General features: G+C 39.3%; 1 protein-coding gene across 4 annotated transcripts in view; it reads right to left on the bottom strand.

Moving 5' to 3' along the window:
- INPP5B (inositol polyphosphate-5-phosphatase B) overlaps positions 1–26,348 on the bottom strand; it is a 2,334,801-nt gene that overhangs the window by 11,112 nt on the left and 2,297,341 nt on the right. The window lies entirely within an intron of this gene.

Raw genomic sequence — 26,348 nt, 5'->3', positions numbered from 1 at the left:
TACTTCACATTTTCTTTATCTCTGTTCAGGTAATTAAGGTTGAAAAATACCTATTAGTACCTAGACGGTCAACTCAGTTCAGAAACATTACTTGAATGCATACATGCATTATTACAACTCAGTTCAGAAACATTACTTGAATGCATACATGCATTATTACAACTCAGTTCGAAAACATTACTTGCATGCATGCATATATACAATATTACAACTCAGTTCAGAAACATTACTTGCATGCATATATACATTACAACTCAGTTCGTATACAAAACTTTCAAGCATATATGCAATATTATAACTCAGTTCAGAAATATTACTTGCATGCATACATACATAACTCAGTTTGTATACATTACTTGCACACATCCATACATTATTACAACTCAGTCCATATACATTACTTGCATGCATACATACATTATTACAACTCAGTTCGTATACATTACTTGCATGCATACATACATTATTACAACTCAGTTCGTATACATTACTTGCATGCATACATACATTATTACAACTCAGTTCGTATACATTACTTGCATGCATACATACATTATTACAACTCAGTTCGTATATATTACTTGCATGCATACATACATTATTACAACTCAAGCAGAAATCCTCTTGACAGAAACACAAACCACCAGTCCCAGCCAGCACTTGAATCCCTCAAAATTCAAAATGTAAACCACATAAAAGGCACAAAAAGATCAAATGATAGTGAGGAATTCCAGTATAGATCTCTCCTTTAATATGAAACAACAGGTACATAAGCGCTTTCGTAGCAAAGCTACTTCATCTGCTTTGATACGAAAGTGCTTATGTACCTGTTGTTTCATATTAAAGGAGAGATTTATACTGGAATTCCTCGCTATCCTTGGATCTTTTTGTGTCATATGATTATTACAACTCAGTTCGTATACATTACTTGCATGCATATATACATTATTACAATTCAGTTCGTATACATTACTTGCATGCATACATACATTATTACAACTCAGTTCATATACATTAATTGCATGCATACATACATTATTACAACTCAATTCGTATACATTACTTGCATGCATACATACATTATTAAAACTCAGTTCGTATACATTACTTGCATGCATACATACATTATTACAACTCAGTTCGTATACATTACTTGCACGCATACATATATTATTACACAGCAGCACATTAACAGGGTCCATTAGCACTACAACGTTTAGGTCAAAAATCTGCACTGTAAAATATTTGCCCTGATCATGTGACTGCCATTAAGTATGGAGTTCACCAGCATCTATAGAAGAGATTCTGAAAGGCAATGCAACTGTTATGCATGCAAATTTGTCAGTAGCTCTACTGACACAGGTGGAGTATACTCACATCTGGTGATGTTTTATGTGTTTTTATGGGAGCATTACATTTGGTAAAACTTTTTGTAATATCCAATGCCTGTAATGCCGGGGTCGTGGAACAGTGGGGATTCAGAGTTTGCCTTTGCCATACTGTTATGTGATCTTGAGAACTGGTATATACATAATTAGCAGTGGAGGTGGGCCCAGACATTTTTCTCCACATTTTATGACTTTTGATCATTTAGGATCGATGTTTTGGTGTTTGATCTTCTGATACTTTGATATTTTGAAGTAGATCCATTTTTCTCTACCTTAACCATTCATTTGTTACTCCTGTGTGACCAGCCAAAACTAGCAGTTACACTACAGCCTTTTCAGGAAACTACACTTTGAAGAAATTAAAATTATGTACTTATTTATTCAGTTATTGGCATTTGTTTACCGGGAAAGTCTACTGGGCTGAAAGAGCCCATTTTCAGTGGCCACACGAGGAGAAAAGCTCCACAGTGTAAAATACAATAACAAATACCATAACAAAGTGAACATTTAAACTACAAAAACTTTTTACAAAAATTGGTTGAGTTTACAAGTAAATTTGAACAAGTAGGAATCAATTAAACATGGTTGACACTATAAATATATAAGAAAGATCTAAGAAGAAGCTGGACTGGAAGAGGTTAGAGAAGAGATAAGAAGTTGTGAAGAGACTAGGTTAAGAATAGATATTAGGGATAGTGATAAGTTAGATACAGAAGAGGAAAGCTGGAACAGTTATAAGGTACACATAAGATATTTGAGGAGACTTTACTTTATGGGAGTAAATATGAAATTGAGGAGGTGGGAGTGAGACAGAGGTTAGGTTATGGAAGGCGGAGGCTTGGTACAAGTGCAGGTCCAGTTGGCAGAGAGGTATCCATGCAGGGATGTTTTGAAAGAAGCATGGCTTAGAGTGGTCTGAATTACTGGAGGAAGGGCATTCCAAGCTTTGGCCACAACACAAGAGTAAAGTACTTGACCAGCAGGTAGATTGGGCTTATGAGTTTGTAACAGGTGCAGGTTTTCAGATCTGAGAGACCTTCTGGGAAGACAGTGGATGAATACTGAGTTTAGGGCTGGACACTGTAAGGGTGTGAAAATTATTTTGTGGGCAGTGGTTATTTGCAGACAGGTGAGGTAGTGGGGGAGTTCAAACTGGTTTACACAGTGTAAGGATATGCAGTGGTGTGTAGCGTGTCTAGTGTTTGTGGTGAACAAGTTTTGTCTTTAGGGATGATAGTAGGTTGGTAAATAATGGGGCCCCAAAGATAACAGAGGGAAATACATAGGTGGAAGCAAATATTTGTTTGCTGGTGGGGGAGAGAAAATGTTTATGCCTGTAGAGAACACCCAGTCTTTGGTCTCTTTTCTTAATATTGTTCTGTATGTGTAGGGTGAATTTTAGGTTATCATCAATTATTACTCCTAGCAGTTTAGTGTGGCTGAAAACTTCAATCTTACTCTTGCTTTGGGATAGTATGGTGAAGTGTGATTTGTTGATGGGGTGCTTTTGCAGGGGTGAATAATGTAAGCCTAGTTTTGTTGGTATTTAGGGAGAGATGGTTATTGTACAACCAGGTCTCTACCAATTGTAATGCAGCTTGTGTGATTTTTAGAAGGTCTGATGTAGTTTTTGCAGAGCATATGATAGAGGAGCCATCTGCATATTGAATGAGTGACCCTTGGGTAAAGGAGGAGTGAAGGTTATTAATAAACATACTGAACAGGAGTGCTCCTAAGATGGAGCCTTGGGGAATGCTGGTAGAATTGGGAAGATATGGGGATAGAAATTTTTGACATTTAACTGCCTGTTCCCTGCCTGATAAGTAACCTGAAAACCAGTTAGGAGAGGTAGTAGAGAGACCATTTAAGTGAGGGCTGGGTAAGAAGAAGGGAATGAGAAATTGTGTCAAAGGCTATGAATAAAGTCAAGGTATAGTGAGAATACAATTTTACCAGAGTCAAGGGCTTTGTTGATAGTGTCTATAAAGGATATTAGAACATGTGGCAGTCCCAAAAGTCTCACGGAATACTAATTCCTACTGAGAGGGGATGTCAATACCCCCCTTCTGTCATAATAACTCCAGTATCTCACCTAAGGAGACATCCTCAAGGGAGATCAGGGGAATACTCCCCCTCATGAAAATCAGTATTTTTAGAGAAGGACTCCTGAGAGGAGTCCATGTGACCCCTTCTGCACATGTGCTTTTGGTGTACTTCCCCAGTGGGGTGATCAGGAAAAGACTCCAAAGAAGATGAAACGTCTACGATGTGGACTGTTTTGAGACTCCGTGGGGCTGACTGTCCAGATGTGACAGGAAGAAAGGAGAGAGGATCCAAAGAACCTCATGAGGGCAGGTATGGATCTAAGAGGGGAAAAGAAGCCTGTTTCCCTAGACTGCGAGAGTACTCTCTTGAATGCCTTGAATGCCAATACCGAGACAAGTCTCAAAACGCCTTTGTAGGTTCAGAGAAACCCAACAAGGATGAGCTCTGAGAACATGTTCGACCTGGCTCTGAAGCTGATGGGAGAGCCAAGCTGTTGACAGTCAAAGTACAAAGAGGGAAGGACAGCTCCAAAAGCTTTAGAGTTGACCTCAACCCCAGCACAGGCTCTGATCCAAAGCAGTCAGACTCGATAGGGTCAGAGATATAGTCAGAGTCAAAAAGATCCAGTCTTTCAGATCCAGCAAAGACATTCCTTGGGGTCCATTTGGATCCAAGGACTCAATCTGAAAGTTAGATCAGAGAAGGAGCCACAATCAATGGAGAAGTAGGGACAACTCCTGACCCTTCGACAGAGGTTGGCACTGGGAAAACCCCCAGCTGGATTTGTCCTCATCATTCTGTTGATGTAAGCCTCTAACAAGGTTCTGGAGGACTGCACCAATCTCACAGATGAGGCCATGGATGGATGCATCAACAACCTTTGGAAGATATCTCCTGCAAGAGAGGGGATCTCAACCCGGGGCTAACAGGTTCCAGAGAGAACTTGGGTCAGGGGATCTCAAACCGGGGCTGATTCCAGGGAGAACTTGGCTATCCCTAATGGAGCAGTAACAGACCTAACCCTAACGGGCTCCAAAGCTCAGGATGGGATCCAACGGTTTGTAGGATTCTAGATTTTTAGATCAGGAGAACATTCCCTGGAGGATTCATTTTCCTTATGTTTCTCTTTCTCCTGTTCCTTATCTTTCTCTTTTTCCTCCACTTTAGATTCTTACTTTTTTGTTACCTTCTTCAAAGAAGGAAAAGATGAAAAGGATTGTGAGGGGGAAAACTTCCCCACGGTGAGAGGGAGAAGCCCCTTAAGAGCAAGTCTGGAATGCTTGTCTGTAAAAGTTCTGGCTGCAAAAGCAGAACAGGTGGAGCAGTCCTCCTCCAAGTGTGTGGCTCCTAAGCAGCAGACATATTTAGAATGGGCACTTGGTAAAGTAATTTATGTCTGCAGGACAAATATTTCTTAAAGCTGGATCCCAAACACCAACAAAGACAACACTAACAATAGCTGTGGGTGGAAGTTTATGTATTTGTAGCAGACTTTCATCCTCACTTTAATAGTGCAGTGGAAATTGTGACTGTACACAGACAGTTGCAAGGAATTTAGACAGTCACTAATTAAAATAATGGCATATTTATTTTTTTTATTTTTATTTTACATTTGTTGACCGGGCTAGTCTAACTGGATACATGTCCATTTTCAGTAGAGGCCCGGGGAGAAAAGCTCCAAGCATAAGAATAACAATATAACAAAAGCAAATAAGTAAAATAGAGTAATAAAGCAACAGTACCATAGTAACATAGGTCAAATGAGAAAAGCACATGGGACTAACAAACAGTGACTAGAAAACATTTAGGCAAAAGCTAGACCAGACATAAACAAGCAAATGCACTAGACAGCACCAGGGCAATTGCAGAAAGAACAAAGTTCCCAAATCCTATCAAATTACTAAGAATAAAACAAGAGGAGAGAAATAAGTTTTGGAGGCAAGAGGGAGGGCTAGGGTTGAAATAGGAGTGAAATACAGGTTTCAGTCTGGGTTAGCACAAGGACAGAGCCACTTAGTTTTTAGATGTTCTTTTGTTTGGTTTTGAATTGAGAAGCAGATGCTAGTGTAGATAGATCAGGAGGGAGCTGATTCCATTTTTTCCTATAGTGTTTGAGAAAAGAGAGTCACCAGCTTTGTTGTTTGATTTAGTTAAGGAGACAAGTAGTTTATTTGCAGAACGTAGTGTAGCCAGGTTTTATATGGAGAGATCAGATTAGAGAGGATGGGGGTATTGTTTGGGTGGTATAAGATCTTTTGTGTCATAAGTAACTGTTGACAGAGTATATGGTTCTGTAATTCTAACCATCCTAGTTGTTTAAGGTTAAGGCAGTGGTGTGTTTTAAAGGGAGAGCATGTGATGAATCTAGCAATACTATTATAGCAGGTAGATAGTTTGGAGATGTTGTTTTTGAAAGGTTGGTATATATAGCAGAGGCATAGAAAAGGGTAGAAATGAGGTGAGTTTGTGCGATAGTTTGCCTGGCTGAGGGTGTAAGGAAGGGTTTGATTCTGTAGAGGGTACCAAGTTTTCTGTTAACAGTCTTTATGGTGGAGTTAATATGGTCATCAAAGTTAAGATGATTGTCGATTGTGACACCTAGTAAGCGGGTGGTAGTATCTGGTGCTATATTAGTAGCATTATTGGAGGTTATAGAGAAGAATGGAGTGGGTGACTTATGAGTTGGTGTAAAAAGTAGTAGTTTTGTTTTCTTTGGATTCAGGAGAAGACGATGTTGCATGAACCAGTTTTCTACTTCTTGGAATACAGTTTGGGTTAGGGATTGGAGTGAGGGTATATTATTGGTAGTACAGATTAAGGTAGAGTCATCTGCATATTGGATGCAAGTGGCGTGGGGTATGTTCAAGTGGAGATCGTTAATAAAGATGGAAAAAAGAAGTGGACCTAAGATCGAGCCTTGAGGGACTCCAATATTAACAGGAAGTAAGGAAGACAAATTGTTATCCCAGAGTACAGCTTGCTGTCTATTTTGAAGATAACATCTGAACCATTGTAATGCTTGTAGGTCGAGAGAAACGTGCTTTAGTTTTTCAAGAAGAAGGGTATGATTAACCATATCAAAGGCTTTTGACAGGTCTAAGAATAGTGCAGAGGAAAAGGAGTTATTATTGCGGTTTTTGTTTATAGTGTCAGTGAAGGAGAGAAGAGCAGTAGTAGTACTATGAAATGGTCTAAAGCCATGTTGGCAGTTGGCTAGTAGGTTGTTTTGTAGAAGGTGGTTAAGTATTTGTTTGTGAATACATTTTTCCATTATTTTGGCTAATGGGGAGAGTAAGGCAATAGGTCGGTAGTTAGAGAGGTCAATTGAAGTTCCACCTTTGTGTAGAGGGATAATATGTGATATTTTCCATAAGGTAGGGATTTTGCCTTCAGATGACTGAGATGTAGGTGTAACTCTATGTCCCTGGATTTATACATTTATTGCACTTGTTTTTATCATTTGCAGTGACGGGTATGAATTCTTTAGGGCTGTTTGTAGTGCTTGTTTTATTTTTATTTATTTACTTTTATGAAATGTGGTACTTGTCATGTTGATTTCATTTCATGTATTTTTACTTACAAATATAGAAATGCGTGCTTGTTGATGTTAGTTATTTCATTTTATATTTTTACAGGCTTACTTTGTTTTTCCTCAGAGGTTAGTACGTGCATAATATGTGCTGTGCTTCTTGATACTGGTCAGTGATTGCTTCTTGATACTGGTCAGTGATTGCTTCTTGATACTGGTCAATGACTGCTTCTTGATACTGGTCAGTGATTGCTTCTTGATACTGGTCAGTGATTGCTTCTTTATACTGGTCAGTGATTTTTTTAATAGAGTATCAGTCCATTAATTCAAACAGGCCTTTCATGTTCACCAAACCATTTTCTTAACACTACATAAATACTAACCTGTTGATGTGTGCTTACGTCATTTTGATAATCTCTTGAGCTATGTCTAATTTTTACTGCTCCCGTTATGTTCATATGATATACACTACATTTTAATTTGATCGCTTGCTTGTCTTAGCTTTGCTAACTCATGTATTACTTTATTTAGTATACACTACATTTTAATTTGATCGCTTGCTTGTCTTAGCTTTGCTAACTCATGTATTACTTTATTTAGTTTCCTCATGCTGTGTTTAGTTGCTGTATTATTTTTTGCTCTAGATCTTTTTACACTGAACATTCACTAAAAAGTACTTTTTCCTATTCAGACTATCCTGATCAACTAATGGAAATAAATATAGTTTTTAATCTAACAGTGAAAATGACCTTCCAGTGTAGAGGCAGGTGGTTCATATCATTCAGTTCCTGATATTCTCATATAGATGCTCAGTTATGCACTACGTCAGAACTTGGCATGTAGCACGATTTCCACAGCCACTCACTGAAGTAGTTAGATCCTTCCTTCCTGGCCCTAATAACACAAGAACTGTTAGAAGGGCAGGGAACTTCATGACACCCATGCAGATGGACAATACAGTTACAACTGCTGAATCCTACACAAATGCACTCTATAAGCACTTACATGCGTGCATGGATCGTGCTATCCCAAACAGAACCAAGATGCTATCCTCCAAAAAAAGGAAGCCAATCTGGTGGTCCCCTGCCATAAACAAACTGTACAACAGAAGGAAGAAACTGTTGCAAAAGAGAGTAAAATCCGATGAGTAGAGGAGCTCCCTGGTCAGCCTCAGTAAGAAGCTGAGATCCCTTATAAGATCTTCCAAAGCTAGCTCCAAAAACAAAATTGCCACTAAATCCAAGGACAACCACAAAGCATTCTATAGCTATGTCAAGAATCTAGATGGCAACACCCAGATCTGAGTTGCAGCATAAAGGCACGAAAATTACAGAACCAACTGATATTGCCAACATCCTGGCAGATCGGTTCAGTGCTAACTTTACCCTCTTCTCACCCCCTAAAGGGCCCATATCTATACAAGATGAATGCAGAGTCCCATAATCACAACTACGCAGGTAAAAGCTGCACTCTCTAAAGCCAAAAACACAGCATCCATGGGACCGGACAACATCCCAAGCTGCGTTTTACACGAACTTCAGAATGAACTGGCTCCCCACTTAAGCACCATGTTCAATAATAGCCTCGCATTAGGCTTTGTGCCCAATGAATGGCACACAGCAACATTTATCCCACTCCACCAAGGGGGAGCAACCACTGATCCCAGGAACTATCGACCTATTAGACTGACGAGCCTGGTCTGCAAGGCCATGTAACGTATCATCATGGAACTCATAAACAAAGACATTGGTAACCTCCAAACTCTGGATCCCACCCAGTTCGGGTTTGTGAAAGGCAGATCATGCCTCCTAAACCTGATCGACTTCTTTGAGGCAGTCACCAAAGCCGTTCATGAGGGTAAGGTGGTTCACACAGCCTATCTTGACCTCACCAAGGCTTTCAACACCATCCCCCATTCTGGAATTATAGCTAAACTCACTAAACTAGGTATAAATCCCTATGTCATAAGAAGGGTTGCCAACTGGCTCACTGACAGAAAAAAACTTTATTGTATTCATTGGTAAAGGATGAATAGCCGAAACCGGTCTGGATTTGAAGGAATTATAAATAAATAATCATTATTTCTTCATTACTGCGTGTTCACTATTGTTTTTTGCTGGTCGTTGGTGGTTTACATCACTGACAGAACTCACACTGTAAAGGTTGCAGACTCCAAATCTGACCTCAAGGCAGTGACAAGTGGAGTGCCACAGGATTCCATCCTGGGACCTCTCCTGTTTGGTATCTACTTCTTTGAAGTACAGGCTAACACATAAGGCCTCTGGCTGACAAAGTTCGCAGATGACTGCAAACTAGGAACCATAGTCAAGTCCCCAAATGATGTGGACATCCTACAGAAGGGCCTCACTGAGACAGATGCCTGTGTCAGAGCCATGGCCTCAAGCTCAATGCCAAAAATGCAGTGTCCTCCCCTTTGGTAAAAACTCTGTACCCATGAACTACCACATAGGCAGCAATCTACTTAACACCAAATGCGTGATAAGAGACCTTGGGACCCAGGTAGACAGTAGACTCTCCTTTGATAGTCACATCGCCACAGTAGTCAGGAAGTCCTTCTACGTGGCACACCTCATCATAAAAGGGTTGTCATCCAGGAAAAAAGAGGTCATTGTTCCCCTCTACTCGTCACTCATTAGACCCATTATAGAGTACAATGCCCCTTTTGGAATGTACCTCACAAGACATCTGCAGCAGTTGGAAAGGCCACAGAAGTACTTCACAAAGAGGATTACTGCCCTACACTGACCGCCTCAAACAAATGCCTTTGGGACGATAGCCTAGTACTTACCTATGAACCTATGAATAAAACTGTCCTGAATATCTTCCTGGAAACATTCCAATATACTTGTGCTTTCTTCTGTCCCACCTAGACTATTACCAAAGATATACAATTTGCCCTAACACGCATAATCACAGGGCATTTTTCCCACCATTTTTTACTTGTTATCCTAAGAGTTTCATCAGTTTTGGTCAGTGAAAGACCTTACCAAGTTCTCTGTCCAAAAGCCACCACACTGAAGTACTTCGGATACTTTAACATGTAGCTTATGTCTCTGTTACACATAGTGGCTAAAAAGGGTATACTAGGACTAAATAGTTTGCTGGTTAACAATATATGTGTGTGTATTCTACATACAGACACACACACACACAGGTATAATTCTCTAGATGAAAAAGAATGACCATGGGGTGGTAATTCCCAAGATGGACTACATAACTGAATACAAGGAGAAGCTCTATAAAGCTAACTACCAGGATGCCTATCAAAGGTTGTGGAGTCAAGGGACCATGACAACGCCTTTTGCTGCACAACGCTTTAATAAATCTTCATGTATTGGTGTTATATTCGTGGATTCTTGTTGGTTATCACCCATAATTTACTTTACACCAGTGCCACTTTCTGTACTTGTAATGTGGCCAAGAACCCAAGTTGCTGAAAAGCATTATGGTGTGAATGTGCCAAAAGTACTGCTAGGTAGGGGACAGTGTAGCGATATGAACAAAATTGTAATGGGATATCCTAATCTTTAATACATTGTTGGGCTGAATATGTATCACAGAGAAATACCACTTCTTGGGAATCGTCTTTCTGTCCACATAAATTAAAGTACTTCTCTTACACTATTCAAACACAGTTTGGACAAATGGATGGGTTATCACAAACTCACCCTTGGTTTAGCACTCTTATCCTTCATGGAGAAAGGGCAACATGTAAATATTCTACATTAATGTACTAAGTACGTATGAACCTATAAGGAACAATGCCCGGGCGTGCATGAGGGGACAGGTGGGTGCTGCATGGTTTGACACATTTTACATTATACTGTGTGCTAAAATGGTACATGAGGTGATTCTGTAATTTAGGGACAACTGTTTGTACTTGTGGCTGATGGCACACAAAAGCATGGTGTTGCTGCTGTTGGCTCCATCATTCCCAGGTGAGGCACACACATAATGCTCCCTTCAAATTGGTACTTAGGAGGCTGTGGTTGACACAATTCATAGTGTTTACTTGTTACACAACCAGCTAAGGCATCAGATGGGAATACAGTGGATGAGTTTCTTTAGTGATCTGCTTCCTAGCCAGCTTGTGATCAGTTGCAGGTGGTGGTTTTCAGTTGTTCAGGACTTGGCTACCCATCAGGATTCCTACTTCCAATTTTAGTGCCTTACCAGAAGAAATGAATCAAGGAAGTGAGAAGCATCTACAGTGAAGCAAATGCTTTTTAAAAGATTACAGGATTATGTTATGCAAATACATTTATAAGAATAGGCTGAAGGGCCTAAAACCTCTGCAGCTATGGAGGAAGAGCAAACAAAAACAGGATATCGACCAAAGGCATCCTAAGAGAAAATGTAGCCAGGGTAAGCCTAAGAAGGATGGAGGATGCAGGAAGCAGCACACAAGATAAATAAAATGTACAGCAGTATCAGAAATACGCCCAATAAACACTTTTTAAAGAGAAGACTAATCAATCTTTGGAATTCACTGCTTTCATGGGAAGTGGACAAAGAACATGTTAAGCGGGACAGGTGCAGATGAAAGAGGTTCGCTGGTGACTAGACAGGGACAGCTGCACATCCTAGAAAATTCTAATGGCAACAGCCTTCTTTCACACACAAGCAGTTTGTAAATGAAATGCCTGAATGTTTCAAATACAGATAATGCATTAACACTTCCCGCTCTCTACTTCCGCAGATCTTCAAGACAATATTCATTTCTGACACCCATTCAAATCAACCTATGAAAAAATCCATGAAATGTAGCAGCGTTGCATAAATAATATAAATGCTAATAAGAATGGAGGATAGGATCACCAAGACCCACCACACAGTGGACCTACTGAAGATCTAGAGATATGACCTAACCATATGACCCGACCTCCAAGAAGGTCCTCAGTAGTGGCTAGTGTTGGGATTTCCTGTTCTAATATCCTAGTTTTTACAAATTCCAACATATGCAGCTTGGGAACATGCACACCTATTTTCATAACAAATCAAATGTCATGCATCAGGACTAGGAGGTGCCACCTTGCCCCTGTGCTTCCAGTCTGAAGTCTGATCCCCATTTGAACTTATATAATTCACTGGCTTACAAGAAAAATCCATCTACTAAAGTTGGAAGGAAATGTTGTCTAAACAGAACTACTGGCATTGTGAATGCACATCTGTTATAGCTGACTTTGAAGACCTGCTTAAAGAATTGATATGACTGTAGAATACAGGAATTAACTGGAAGAAACTGGAATGAATGTCTTTATCTGTTAATTACCCAGAACTGTACTGAACAGGTGGCCAGTCTTTCTTTTATGGGCCACATCTTTTTGTACTTTTCAGAATAAAGTCTGCACACTATGTAGTTCGGTTAAGAATCATATACAGTGAAGACAAATGTCAACTAACTTCTGAATACTGTTTCCAATAACAGTGCTGATAAACTGAAATAGTCCCCTGCATTCATATTCATATTACTTTGATAAACTGAAATAGTTCTCTGCATAACTATTTATACTTTTTCCCTCCTGAATAGTATAATTAATATTCTGAAATGCTGGATAACTGACCTGACTTCTCCTCTAATACCAGAGTGTCTGTAGTGCCTTCTGAGGACTGCACTGCTATGACTACTTGCATATTAGACCAAAAACGCACTAACTTAACTATTTTCTAATAATACCAAAACCCTGTAAAGTTCTACATGCCTCTTCAGCCTTGGTTCCCAAGCCTTGTAGCATACAAACAAGTTGTGTTTGTACTCAAATGTACAGCACATTCTGTTCTTATCAGTATTCTTGAATGAAGGTTACTTTCACTGATTAAAAGTGCATTTACTGAAACTGTATACAAACTGCAAAGCCTGCTTTAATATGGCTGCATTTCTAGACTTATGCAAAGAACAGACTGTATTTTTGTACATTTAAATGATACCTTATCTAACACCCTGTCTAGTGGGTGACTGCTGGGATTACAGTACAAATTTTAAAATCCCCCTTGAAGACCAGAGTTGAAGTAACACCTAAAGCTGAGGGGGTTAGAAGGTTATGTGCTGAGGTACTGATGTGCAAAACAACCCTATCTTCAGGAATCATGGTCCAGGCTAATAATACTTGCTAATGATTTTAATCAATAACCAGTGAAGGCCATAATCTACATCCAACCCTTTTTAAGTGCAAGGAGATAAACAACTGGTCGGTCTTTCTGAATTCATGCATCCTTCCTCAAGTGCAGCTAAATGAACACAAGGAGAGGAGGAGCTCTATCTTACCAAGATGCTGCTCTAAGAAAACTGGGAAGTGAATGGACTTGTTTAATGACAGCTCTGAGACCACTCGGAGAGGAAATATGTGTTATTCCTAGGCAATAACTTATCTTTGTAGAAGACTTAACAGGATTCTCTACAAATAAGGGCCTTCAGTTCTGAGTTCTTATTTAGAGAAGTAATGCCCACGAAGAAAAGCATATTCCAATACAAAACATCAGTTTGACAGAACTAGATGATCACAGCACTGGCAAGCTTGTCAACTAATTCATTTTTTTCCAAAGGTAGCTGAAGATGTGGAACTTCTTTAAGGAGCTGTTTGATAAACTAGTGCTCATTTACTGCTTTCCCATCCACACTGCTGTGATGTTCCAGAAAGGTGCAAGCACACAACTTGACTACAGTACAAATAACACCAAAGTTAAGATTACTAGATCACACATCTCAAACTCCCTATTCAATGGAGCAACAGAAAAGAATAACAAGCATGAAAGCCTCCAAACACCAAACAGATCTTGGGAAAGAAAGACAACAAAAAACACCCGAGTAAGCATCTTTACAGAGAGGCAAGCTCCCCTGAAGTGGTACAGGCTAGCTCTATATCTACATGAAGAAACTCTTTAACAAAGTAAGTCTCCTAGGTGGAAGACTTTTGCACAGCTGCAATCACTTCTGTGACTTTGGATAGAAGGTTCAGTGGAAGAGAAGATTCACAGAGGCAATCATGGTTAATGGCAAAACCTAATACCAACCCAAAATAATGGGGATTTCTTAGCTTGTACTGGGATATGTTCCTATACTGCCAGGTACCTGAGAGCCTGTAACCATACCCTTAATGGCAACTGTGGGACAACAACGGCGAACTTTATTAGGAGGCATAGAATGAGAAGAAGAGGTAGAAATTCAAAAGAATCTTGACTCTCTGTCATGGAAGGGATAACACATTCACCATTAACTCCTACTTGCTGTGTAAAAGCAAGAGCAGAAGAGAAAGGACTATGTTGATTAATATGGTGAACAACTGAACTATGCGTTGCCCCATTTCCAGATCCTGACTAGACAGACCACATAAATTTCCATTACCCTCAGGACAAGTACAGGGCTGCAGCTGCAACTAAGGGAATCTGCTAGCACATTCCTGTCTCCCCAGATGTAAATGTCTGTCAGACAGAAATACATTAGTCTATGACCTAATGCTGTACACCATCACCCCTTTGTACAGGGATTTGAATGTCTGACGCTTTCATCTGTTACAGGATACCGCATCACAAAATCTGCTAATTGTGCCCCTATATATCAATGTCGATCCACTAGACCATATACCTAAACGTTCCCATTCAACATAACAAAGAAAACAATGACACGCACCAAAATGTCCAAACACTGAATGACCACAAATATCTTGTGAAACAAGAAACACCGATACCTATCAACCATACCGAATTCCTTGGTATTTACCGGTTTTGAGGGCAAAATATTGGGGTGTCATGAATTTCCGAGTGGACATTTAATTCACGATTGCTTTCAAATTTTTTTTTTTTTACAAGTTTAAAGCTATGGCTGACATCACCACGCATCACCACGCAGGAGTGTGCGTAGTGACATCAGCTTGTCAGCAACTGCCTGTTGGAACTGGTTGGCTAACTCGGCTTGGAAGTTTGGAATAGCAGCAGCAGGGGCAAGCAGAGCTGTGCAGTGTGTACATTACAATTTACAATCTTATGTTTTTTCAGAGTCTGCCCAGCGCCCGCCCACCTGTCTACACACTGCAAGAAATGAATGACAAAATTTAGTTTCTCATGCAGGCGCCAACGTCTAAGGCTTGACTTCCATGTAAGTATAAAAAAAAAAAAAAAAAAAGGAACAAAAAGTTAAAACATGTATGTAATATGTATGCAGATTAAACTGGCTTTCTAGAGGTTTAGTGCACAGAACTAAGACTATGACCTGTTGCCTCATTTGAGTTTGTAATCTCAATTTGACTCCTTCCTTCTGGAGATATTTGCCTGCTGCCTCACTGCTATGATAACTCTTGATTTATTATTATTTGTTGGGGTAGAACAGTGATCACAGACTATACCATAATAATCCAATCATCGCTTTGTCACTTTGCACAAGTAAATAAAACTGTAGAGTGTAGACTATGTGTACGTGACTCAGTAAGACAGTTTGGATTTGGGAGATACAATGCAATACACCGGTGGAACTGTGCACTCAGTAGCGCCAATTAATTGAGGGTCTTCTAAATCTTATTTCCTACTTCCCGGGTTTTTTTGTATTTTAATACTTGATATAACTAAATTCATTGGCGCTATTGAGTGCAGTTCCGCCAGTGTATTGCGTCCTCTTGGGGGGAATTGTATGCCATACACATTGTCACATCCATGTCATTTTAACAGTACTAACTACTCCTCATATTGTGATTTTTTAACAGTAAAACGAGCAGTCAAGCACCCATTGTAGTTTCAAAATGTGAACTGATTTGAACTGTTTGATGAATCTATTCTTAAAGTGCGTGTCAGCATTCCGTCCTGTAAAGCTCTGAATTTGAATTTCCTGATGGAAGACACACGCAGAAAAATCAATATTTCTGTTTGACATGAAAATAGCACATTACATTACATTTGTTTACTTTCATGTCAACAACACAGCTTTAATTTGCTTTGCAACTCTAGCGAACTTTTGAAGCACAGTTCAAGATTGTGACCGAACTCTCCTAAATTGATCAGGAATAGTCTCTCCCATAATGGTACTGGTGGGGATTCCCTCCATCTAACTTCGCCTGTTGGTGTTCCCTGTAAGTTGAGCAGGGGTATTCTAAAATATGACTTTCTAATAAGGGAGATGCTGAATCAGTTCTGACTGTTAATTTGTGAGAACAGGTTAAATTGTTACCAGGGAGTGAAGTGGTGTATACAGGGGACAAGTGGGGTTACATAGTCAACATGGGTTCTCACATTGTGTGCTATTACGGGTGTTTGTCTTTCATTGGGCTTCATAGATCAGGTGATAAGCTAAGATCAGTTATGTATGACATTTACAGACAATTTTCTTTTGTTTTTGTCACTTTTTAATTAGAATGAGTAATCTGTAGTAACAGAATGACAGAAATACCATTACAGTAGTCGGTATTAACTGACTGAAATTATGACATTCATTTGGACATTTCACCATTTTTTATGCTTGCAGATGTTGCTTCGAGTCTTAAATTATTTGATGACACCTATGCAGTTAGGTACATGTTCATTAGGGATGAAAACATGCCATTCATTTTCAAAGGGTGAAACAATGTTAATTTTGTTGTTCTCATCACAATCTAAGATGTAATGCCTGAATTAATGTTGTATCAAGACTACAGTCAAAAGAAAATACACTGTTTTGTACAAATACTTAACGTTCCTTTCACAAACTTTGGGAAAGCTTTGTAACTTCCTTCTTGTCTGGGAGGAGCCATAATGAAAGCTATATTTATCTCAAAGTGCTGATATGATACTTTCTTTTACATTGTTTAGTTTGAGTCTGAAACACCTGATGCACTTTATCAAAGCATCATAAATGAAACTTACATGCTTAGCCTCCAAATTATGAATCCAGGAATCTAGATATTTGTGGCGCTCATTTATTGTTATTTTAATTTGTCTGTAAGAGTATTAAAATACTTACATCTGTAGAAGTATCAAGAGGAAAGAGTATATTGCTGAAATATCTGCTTACTTCCAGACTGTAGGAAAATGATAAGTCAGGCCATGACACAGGGTGCCATAGGTGTCAGCTGTCCAGATTTTTGCTTCATATTTTTAGTCTGTCACTCATAAAAATTGTAGTTTTCTGGCAAATCACTGAGGTTTAAAGTCACTAAATAAAGACATACATTTGACTTCATGTCCTTCAGAAAATGCATGCTGCCACCACACCCCCCCCCAACACATAACACATGACTCAGCTCAACTTCACAGTGAACCAAGCAACAGAGAAGCCATTCTTATACTTTCTCTTTATTTTTTCCTTCCGTGGCATCTAGACTCCCAGGGTCCTGTGACTTGTCTGTGACTTTTCTCTAACAGGAGTTCATAATTTAGACAAGGTGCAAGTTTCTATCCCAGCACACGTGATCTTTGAAACACAAAAGTAAGTTATAGTGTTTTCTCTCAATGTTGTTTTTTTTTTTTTTGCTTTTGCTGGACCTCTCCAAGTCTCTTCCAACATCAGGAATTTTAAGCATGCCTCTGTAGCAGTGTGGCACAGGGAAACCTTTTATCCTTTTTCTTAAATTCCCTCATCCCACAATCTGTCAAGGCTGAAAATGAAGACCAAATTGATTATTCTACCCCACTTTGACCCTGGCTGTCTTGGTTCTCAATCCCTATTAGAAATCTTTTTGCCTTTTTCCCCCCTTTTTTCCTGTTCTGATTAGGGCCTATATTGTTATGAAGAATTACGTTCCGATGTGAAATAAATTAATCAACTGAATTACCACCTAGAGTATGTGGTGTATTCTGCAACAGCAATGTATTTGTTCCATCCACATTTATATTTGTCATCTGTGAATAGTTTTGGATTTAGTAGCAGGTATAGAAATAGGATAATACATGTCCCTTTTTATTTATTTCTTGGTTTATCTTTGTTAAGCTTGTTGTATTAGACCATTTTATTTTTATACATGTTATAATGGTCCAGACTGTCCAGTAAATTATATTTGCGCAAAAAAGGAGCGCAAACAGGAGAAGGCCTAGAACAGACACCTGATATACAACCTTGCTCAGTTCAAAAGGTTTGGAGAAAGAGACATTTAATAGAAATGTAACCATATGGTTACTAAGGTAACCAGTTTAAAGTGGTGGTATATAGCCTGTGGGCTTTTAATTCACTTAGGTGGAGTGGATGAGAATACATACTTTATGCAAACCTTTGCTGAGGTCAGCAAAGATAAAGTATTGTCTTAAAACCATTTTTCTTGTTAATGAGAGAGACATAAGACTTGTAGAAGTTATGTAACTACTTCTGAAACCATGTTTTTGTTGGGCAGCCTGTAAAGTAACAAGCCACTATGCATATATCTTGTCTAGATGCGGGTTCACATCTGCATAAGGGAGAATTCTCATCATATTCTGTTTGTCTGTTCCTCAGTTTATGTTTAAAAGTTGATATCCCACAGTTCCATTGGAGCGGGTGGGGTTACATAATTATGTCTGCAGATTTTATGTTAATCAGTGTACAGATTTATACCTATTTTTTTATGGGCCTTTGTCCAGATTTTTGATGTTTCCAGGTTGAGAGGTATGGAAACACCCAGTAACCATTTTTACAGAAGGCAAGCTCACCTGTGGCCCAAAAATGCAGCTTATACATATTAACTGTGAACTAACACAAACATGAAGAAAGGCAGGTAACTGACATTATGAAATACGAAATGTTTTCTTCATTGTTGTGCCTGATTGGTTTCTGGTTTGGCAGTGAATCAAGCGAATAGTTCTGCTCAGTGATTAAGACTTACAGCCACCTGCAGTTTTTGACAAAAGGTCGGTTTGATGTATTACATTCAACATGTTAATTGATCTCCCAATCCCCTGCTTGTAAATGTTTAATCTCCCAAGACCCTGCTTACACTTATCAAGGGTACCAGAATTTGTCAGCGATTTGGGATATGCGGCTAGGCTTAAAAAGGCCCTAGTGGTCATTAGCCTAGTACACACCTATAAATCTTTGACCCTATAAGCAATGAGTTCCTGATGGCCTCATTAAGGAACTACCTTGTAGCAGCCTCTGCTGGCATCTTTCTGTGACCACTCGACATGGAGTATCCATAACAAGAAGTCATGTCTGGTCCTGGCTCAGAAGATTGCTGTTATTGAGGTACAGTTTGGATACTCTCCATCAGACTTTTCTGCATGTAAGGAGGGATCAGAATGTTACAGCAGATTATGTGGAAGCCCAATGAGGGAGTCAGTGAATAAGTATCCTCAGCAGACTCCTAGACAATCAAGGACCTATATCAGTCTTCCAAGTGCTTAGTTCACAAGTGAGGAATGGAATTTGGGATAAGTAAGACAAGTAGTTCAGACATTTACATCCCAAAGTGACACAGAATACCACACACTTTTGCCCATTATGTCCAAAGCTGGATTCCTTATCTAGCAGCAAAGCCAAAACGTGTTGAGGTATTCTGGACCTGTGCTGGACAAACGAGATCTTACAGGAATCCATCAATGGATACTTAATGTGTGATAAGAATGTTATTTCACTCCAATAGGGGAGTTTTAGAAGAAATAAGCCTTCTTAGAAACATAGGGAGGAGAATCCAAATGTTTCCATGCTGTATAAGTGGCTGCTATGTGACAGGTTTCACTTGGGGCATGACTTAAGGTTCAGGTTCTTAATCCTTCCCCAAATACTGGTTTAGACTTTTTGTGAAGTTACAACTCACTGTAATGGACATCTTGAGCATAAGTGTCTCATCAAATGATATATACACTGGAGGGGAACCATGAGGAGGGCAGTTCCCACTATATTTGTTACTGTTAGAAATATGGACCTCACAACTTCAGGGACCCCATCCCAAGGGAAGGTGAGGAAAAGGACACACTCAATTCCCAGTCTGGTGTAGGACATACCTGTATGAGGCCTTATGCCAGCATCAAATCATGCTCCTGCACAGTGTATTCCTCCACCCATGAAGACAGATCCTACTGTATATCAAATAGACACTGAAGCATCCAACAACTGCAGACAAACAAACTGTTAAGGTGATGTTTTTTACAAGAGGCAGCTTTGCCTTATGCCTGGCTTCTCAGTTCCCTAACGTCTCCATTATATCTAGTCCTCAGCTAGCATCAGTCAGAGACCCTTCCAGCTGTTCCCATCAAGAGTCACAGTCAAAAGATACCATCTTATGCAAAGCCAACAAAGACTAGGCTAAACAACTATCAACTGTGGCAATTTTTCACATTATATACCACTCTTGAGTAACGCAGTGAGTACCAGTGTGGATCCTGTCTAGTGATCTGGTGATCTGGTAACTGCAGGAACTCTTTGAAGGCCTTGTGACTCGGACTTCAAATATGGGAGCTTCTCAATGAAAAAGAACTGCTCAGTACAAGGACGAGAAAGATCCACATAGTCTGGAATACATTATCTTAATGTGAAATGGCAGGGCACACATGTACGCCTGAGTACAGGAACTGAAGATTTTCAGAAGTGTACCAAGTATGCAGTAGTAAAAGATGAACTCCCACCTGTATTCCTATTTCAAGTGGACTCTGTAGTGGACAACTTGGGAGAAAGAATTGTGAGCAGTAAGCCACTTATAGTAGGAAAGTAGCAGATAGGTTAGCTGAGGAAACTTGCTGTGGGAGGTGGTCTCATGAAACCATTTACTCAAATGATGCCTTTTACAAGAGAAAAAACTGCATTGTTTGGTATGAGCTGCCCAAATGCCTGCTGTAAATACATACTTGAAATGTGTACATGGGGCTGCCTGTTCCTGTACTGGGGCAGACTTCGGCAACATTTACAAGCAGTCTACTGTCTTCTTGGTGACAAGACATAACATACTAGGTCAACAATTTGGAAAATCTCAAGCAATGATGATCAGTAAATAATCCAACCTGTGAAGGTTATTAACCTTATGGATGGAGGACTTTGGCTGGTAATGCACATATAGAGAATGCAGGAAAAGGTCTATGACACTGGATCGAAAAGTCTTAATGGAATGGCTTTTAAACTGAAAATGCCATTAATAGAAGTCGATGTTGTGGGGGGCTGTGCCCCCCCCCCCAAATATATATACCAACTCTGAGATCGCACTACAGTGAGGAAAGGGCAAATTTTCCTGATCTTCACTGTACCGTGATCTCACAAAAGCGGCTTCTATTAACATCATTTTCGGTTTAAAAGGCGTTTGATGAAAAGACTTTTTGATCCAGCATCACAGACCCTGCAGGAAACAATAGCTACATTTCAGGCTTCCAGGTAGAACAAGCTTGGGGGATAAACAGACTTCTTTAGGGTCACCACTGAAATAATGTTTGGAAGAAAGTTAGAGTAAGTATGATGACTTCCCAGTCACAGAGAAAGATGCCGTACAATTTATGATACATTAAGTGCTTAAAAATCCAACATTCTCATGGCAAAAGTGAACAGTAATAGAAAAAAGTCTTTCATGAGACAACAGGCAGGTTACATACAAACAGTTAAAAAGACTCTAGATTAGACGTGTCCAACCTGCGGCCCGCGGGCCGCATGTGGCCCTCAGAGCTCTTCCATGCGGCCCTCAGCCTCTAACTGCAACATCGATGTACGCATGCCCCAAAACACTTTTTTTGTTTTGTGTTTTTCGTTCCCGTGACCTGTAACGCTAATGTCGGTTGCGCACGCGCCAAAGCACCTTCTAGTTTTGTTTTTGAGCCAAAAAAGGGTCAGTGTGTTTACGCCATTATTTTGCGCCGAACAATCAGTGTGTGTGTGTGTGTGTGTGTGTGTGTGTGTGTGTGTGTGTGTGTGTGTGTGTGTGTGTCTGTGTGTCTGTGTCTGTTCTCACTGAAGAGGGACTCGTGTATGGATTTGCCGCTGTTGCCTTTGAAAGGGACAGCAATTACCTGTGTTAATAGGTAAGTATGGAGTGAGTGCATGCATGAAAGCAGAATTGTGTGCGTGAAAGTAGAAGAAGAGTGTGTGTGTGTGTGTGTGTGTGTGTGTGTGTGTGTGTGTGTGTGTGTGTGTGTGTGTATGTGTGCATGAGAGCGAGAGAGAGAGACGCATGCACAAAGAGGCTAACAATGATCAGTCTACCTACTGAACACAAACAAGCTAGCTCACAAATATATCATATATTAAGTGTACACTTTCATTAAATTGCGGCTTTCCTGATAGGTAGAGTGTTGTATTGAACATGAACTCATACCTCTTAACTGTATGGATTTTCAAAGAATGTCTGGATTTTTGCCTCATCTTCCAATTTGTGTCTTTTGTTTAGGAAATAAAAGTAGTCGTCCAAGGTAATGCAGTTCCAGGGAGTAAGAATGAGGCAGCAGCCTAGGGTTAATGGGTCAGTAGTGGACTGACTATGTGGGACTGTAACATATAAAGTTGTATTGTTTTTTCAGACAAACAAAAAAGCACCTAGTACTGTTTTTTCATTGGTGGGTTCTAAGCAGTGGTAGATTGGACAACAGTAAGCTTAGCTTTGGCGGATCATCAATAATGGCAAATCAAGTGGGCACAATGTCATTTTTTAAATGTTGGGGATTTTAGTGTGTATGTGTGTGCTTATGTGTTGGGAGTGCTGCAACAGTAGATGATTATTAAAGACAGAGACTTATGGACTGTGGAGAATGTTTCTTTGTCTCAAAACCTAACACTTGGGTATGCATGCCAGAAGTAGATTTTTTAAGACAGCTTCTTGCCATTTACAGTGGATGGATATTTACATTTAATGGACAATGTATTAGCGTGGGCCTGTGTGGTTCTGAAGGATGCCAAGTCTACCACTGCCAATGTCTTGTAAAGTGACCTGGAAATGGATATTGGGATGTTACTGAAAAAATATAGTAAGTGGGCTTAGAAATATAGTTTTTTTTAAACAAAGTGTACTTTCAATTTACAGGCCATAATTTAATTTATTTCAGGTAGTCCAGATACTGGTAGATTGCATACCATTAGACTTAATTAGGGAGAGCTGTCATTCTGGGGAAACAAGCAGCCCTAGTTTCAGTGAAAGCTCTGTGGTTGCTTGCAGGTAGGAAGTTGCAGGATGTTGATGCAATGTGTTTTATGTATTATTTTTAATGCATTTGTCATTTCAAAGCATGGTTTTTCTTTGATGCAAAAGAAGGCAGGACTGAATGAGCCGTATAATGTTTAACTGACAATAATGGGATAGAAAGATTATAAGTGATGTACAATGCTTGCAGCTACAGGTGTTTCAATGGTGTCTGTGATGCATAACTATTTTTGGGCCTGTGTCCCACTTTTATTTTTCGCTTTGTCCAGATTTCTTGCTCTAAGGTTGAGAGGTATGGTTCCATACTAAATCAGAAGTTGTATTTACCTTGGAAGACCTTTCGCATAATTATGAAAAACAGAGCCTTTTTATTATCTCTGCTTATTTCCAATATAAACTGCCATGCAACCTTGCAAATAACCTTCTTATTCAGCTACTTTACTTCTTTTGGAATTGACAGGTATCATTCATCTGTTCGGACACTGAGTGCTAATGTGACTTTGATTTCTTGCAGAAGTCTGTGGTTTACATAATCACAATCTGTGTTTCTGGGTGTGTAATCAATTTAATAGTTTTAAAGATGTTTTCTAAAAATGAATAAATAATCCTCTCTACACTTTGAGCTATTGACAAAGTCTGAGAATTTGTTTTTTTTCAAAAGCCAAGGTCAGCATTACAGCTCAGTAAACTGTCAGTCTGTGAGTAACTTCTGCACAAATTAAAATGTCTGAATGTCAAATGGCTTTAGATTGGAGGGAAGTTTATTTTTATTTATTTTATTTTATTTTACATTTGTTTACCGGGATAGTCCGACTGGGCACAGGTCTATTTTCAGTGGAGGCCCGGGGAGAAAAGCTCCAAAAATAACACAAAACAATATAATACATGAGAGAGAGAGACAGCAAATTATGGATGTAGTACTCATACAATATGGCAGAGATTACATCTCGTAACAGTGAAAATCATTGTGGTACAAAATAAACTTAAAAACATTTTTTTTACAATTATAATTACAGCAAGGCAAATATCAATGAGTTAAGTTTTTAGGAGAAAGCTGTTTGTACATAGCTGAAGGTCTGAAACAATCTTTTGGTATGGATTAACCTGGGGATTGACACAAGTTATATGTTTACACCAGTATGCAGCATTATAGTTTATGGTTTTCTTATTGATTTACTTTTTGCTGAGCAGTTGTTTGTTGATTTATTGATGGTCCTTTTGGTGGTGGAAAATTACATGGATGAATCCATCTCTATTATGATTTTTTTTTTCAGACAATTTCATTCAGTGAGTGGGTGTCATGTGATTACTGAGGTTGCCTATTTTACAAGTAGGGGCTTTGTGTGTGTGTGTGTCTGTGTGTGTGTGTGTGTGTGTGTGTGTGTGTGTGTGTGTGTGTGTGTGTGTGTGTGTGTGTGTGTGTGTGTGTGTACGTACGAGAGAGAGATTTAATGTGTATACTGAATATAATTTTGCAAATGGAATTCTTAGTTAAACATGCCCCTCTTCTTGGGCAACTAGACTTGAGTAACCAATATTAGATCTTAGCCATCCAGCTGGGAAAGGTTAGTATGTGGATTTTCCATCTGGTTAGATGAAGGCTATGCTACTTACCCAAGGACTACATTTATGGCTATCCATCCAGCCATCGTGTTGCTGAACTACATTGTTTGATAATGAGAGGAGCTTTTTACAGAAGTTGAAGGTTTTTGTGTCAAGAACCTGTCCATAAAAAGTGGTTTGTTTATGTTGCAGTGAAGGCTGTGATCTTTGTAGTGAGCTTTTTAAGTATAACCAGTATTTCTGAGGTAGAGGAAGTCTCTTAAGGCAGGATCTTTCTTAGCCTTGAAAGCAAGCCAATTGTGAAATTTATAGCGGCCAGTGAGAGACAGAGGAAAGCAATAAGCTTTTTAGTCTGTTTAGATAACTAAGTGAACTTAGTCCTTTGACCTTTTTTGTCAGAAATGGTTGTAGTCTTTCTTTTGGCAGGGTGTTTTGCTGAGGCACATGTCAAAAGGGGCATTGCACTCAATAATGGCTCTTGTAAAGGAAGAATACAGGGATGTTATGACCTCCTTGTCCCTGGATGAGATATCCTTACTAATGAATTGGGCCATGTATAAAGCTTTCCTTACAACGGAGACAACGTGGTGGTCAAAAGTCAGGTTTCTATCAACCTGGCTGCCCAAGTACCATACGACTTATTGCATGCTTACAACATTGTTATTAATGTGATAATTTGTGGGGACATCACTTTCCTCAAAGGGGATGATGATGCATTTTTTGGCATTTAGCTTGAGGCCATATTTCTGGCACCAGTTATTTGTTTGGGTGAGACCCTCTTCTAGCTTATTCAGAATTGTTTTATTAAGTCAGTAATGTGAATTCTTTACTTTATTGCATATTTGTTGGGTTATTTTTGTGGATTATAGTATTGTAGGACTGCTGATGTTGACATTTTATGTAGTTGGACTGCTGGAATGGTTTTCCCAGTGAGAAATGCTAGTGCTGTAGTGAATATCTGTTTATTTGTAAAAAAAAAAAAAAATATATATATATATATATATATATATATATATATATATATATATATATATTAACTAAGATGTTAGAGTTAACTGTTAGATTAGAGAATTAGAATGAGAATTAGAATTTTGAGGCAAATATTAGGCATTTATTACGTTTATTCATTGTTCAAATGCACCTGCAGTACAGCCAGGAGGTAGACTGTGGTCTTCCGGAGCAACAAAAGAGTTAACTATATGATATATTTTATATGCGGCCCCAAGACCATTTCTGTTCACTCAATGCGGCCCCAGCAAGCCAAAAGGTTGGACACCCCTGCTCTAGATCATAAAATTCAGGAGATAGATTCCTGACCAGACATAAATTGTCTAAAAGAATTAAAGAACATATTCTAATAAACACAAAGAACTGAATAATAATTTGTTTAGAAATATCAGGGACTGTACTAAATATGTGTTTTACTTCTCAGTTTTGATCCGTGAACTAGTTGATTATAGAAAGGGAACCTTTAAGAATAAGCTGGAAGTTTGGGAAATCAGGTGGAAGATATGCTGAGAGCAGTCACAATTATTCAGTGGTAGGAATTAATGTACTTCTGTTTCTAAGTGGTAGACTTTACTGGTTGGAGATTGTTGCCTTATGCCTGGATTCGGAGTCCTCCAACTTCTCCATTATAGCTAGTCCTCAGCCAGCATCAGTCAAAGATCCTTCCAGCTGGTTCCATCATGAGCCACAGTCAAAGGATGCCATCTTATTAGAGTCTCAGCTTAAATAATTTACCAATTTATTGTCTTTTGTTTATCAGGAAAGTCTGACTGGGCTCCAGTCCCATTTCCGGCGGAGGCCCGGGGAGAAAAGCTC

The sequence above is a fragment of the Protopterus annectens genome, chromosome 1.part1 (assembly GCF_019279795.1).
Source record: "Protopterus annectens isolate FY-2018-M chromosome 1.part1, PAN1.0, whole genome shotgun sequence".
NCBI classification, from domain to species: domain Eukaryota; kingdom Metazoa; phylum Chordata; order Ceratodontiformes; family Protopteridae; genus Protopterus; species Protopterus annectens.
This window is presented reverse-complemented; position numbering and strand designations above follow the sequence as displayed.